The sequence below is a fragment of the Halyomorpha halys genome, unplaced genomic scaffold, assembly GCF_000696795.3.
Source record: "Halyomorpha halys isolate HHAL.00 unplaced genomic scaffold, Hhal_1.1 Scaffold106.1, whole genome shotgun sequence".
Taxonomy (NCBI): domain Eukaryota; kingdom Metazoa; phylum Arthropoda; class Insecta; order Hemiptera; family Pentatomidae; genus Halyomorpha; species Halyomorpha halys.
In genome coordinates this window covers 693,449-695,615 of record NW_027111449.1, presented here as the reverse complement: position 1 = coordinate 695,615, position 2,167 = coordinate 693,449, and positions in this window count along the sequence as shown.

Sequence of the window (2,167 nt, the reverse complement as noted above, 5' to 3'; positions counted from 1 at the left end):
CAAATGTTGTATGGGACGTACTAAAAGATCAGTAGTTAGTGAATTTATTTTGAAAAATTCATATCTCAAAAACGTAACTCATTTGACGTACAGATGTCTATTAGCACTCAAATTAAAACTAGTTTAAGGAGCTATAATGTAGTTTATGATGTTTATCTTCGCAGGAGTAATAGTTTACATGAAATTTACTAAAATAAATTGATTTATAGTTGTTCCAACAAAGAGTCATTTGCTAAATTTATATTCATATATGAATATCATAAAAACTACTACCCCCACGAAGATAAGTGTCATAAACTACATTATAGTAAGTTAAATTTTCTGTATATTGAGTGTTGGCAGACATATGTGCATCTTATGTATCTAGAGATGTATTTTTCAAAAATCCAACATTTTATACGAACAACTAGAAATTAACATTTTGTGAGTTTATTTTGTCAAATATCATAAAAACTACTACTCCTACAAAGATAAACATAATTAACTATTTTGTAGTAAATTTAACTAGCTTTAATTTGAGCGCTGGCAGACATCAGTACATCCAATGGTTTTTGAAATAAAGTTTTTCATAAATCAAATTTATTGTCCGCACAACTATAAATCAATTTATTTTAGCAAATATCATTAAAACTACTATTCCTACGAAGGTAAAGGTCATAAACTCACTAACTACTGATCATTTAATTCGTCCCATACAACATTTTTATGAAATATTGCTTTTTAAAAGCTATATCTCAAAAACTGTTTAACGTAGATAACTCTTTTAGGGCTAATATTTCAGCAAATTTGCTCTTCTTCTTAACATTATTATCTTAGATTTTCTAGTGTTGTTGGTAGTTTTTATGATATAGAACTCCGAATGAAAAATCAATGGGTTTTTAAGGTTCTGAAACAGCCGCCATTTTGTAATCCCCCTACCTATACCTGGTAGACTCATCAATTTTGACTAGTAATTATACATAGTTTTTATTGAAGTAATCAAAACTTGGGGTGAGATAACTGCCTTTTTTTCTTCCCGGCTCTTGTACTATTAGACGTTTGTTTTGAGTTATTACTGAAGATAGGTGTTTCTTTCTCTACTATCCTTCTGTAAACTACCCCAGCTAGTTGAGTTGTCAACGTTACAATCTATATACTAGCTCAAATACTAAAATAATATAATTTTTTATTAGAGATGTGCTATTATTCGAGCGGGTTCGAAACCAGCTGTAGTAGATAATTATTTACTCTGTTACTTTAGCCATGAGTCAACCCAGAGGGTTCGAAGAGCCTTTCGGGGCCCATTCGATCTCACAGGGTGGGTACCCTTATTTGGGGGGAAATCTGTTTAGAGCGATCATGAACAAATCTCCTCCTGCACAAACGCTGTTCAAGAAACAGTACTTCCTTACAAAAGTACTTAATCCCTGACCCTTCAGAAACGCTTTAGATTAGTATTAGATATAGTTTTCTATATTTTTATGTTAATGAATAAGTCGAGCGTATCACTGTTATTAAAAGAAAAGAAAAATTCCAAACTTAGCCACCTAGGGGAAGGTCGGGTAGCCACGGAAACATACAGTAAGTAAAAATATAAAATACAATCAACAACATTTATGGATTTATTTCACTCAGAAAAAAAAATTACGAACTTTTTCAGCAATGCTAATTTAAAGTATTAATTATATTCGTTTATTTATATAAAAAAATAATAAAATTACCTTTGTGTTTTATTTTCGACAATACAAAAGATGGCGGGTAGCCCGTACACATATTTGAGTACCTGCACATACATAATTAATGATGAGCAAAACGTTTTTTGGACAAACATCACAATTGTAATATTCATCTGCAATATCAATATAAACACAATCTTTGCATTCATGGTAAAGGATATTATTTTTAACTCGGTCTCTCGATCTTTTTTTGGAGAAAAACTGTTTTTAATAACTTTTTAGTTCCTTTCTCGGCACTCACACCGAAACTGAGTTACATTTGTTTTTACTTTAGAGTAAAACATAAAATAAGTAATACTTCGAGTTCTATGCACCCTTCTGAATCAAAGCTTTACTAACTAACGTGTTTGGTTGCTTAATAATTTTTAAGTCATAGGCTAACGCACCCCTATCAATTTTTTTTTTATTTTCAAAACCTCTTTATTTTTTATATATAGTTAGTTACAAAATAT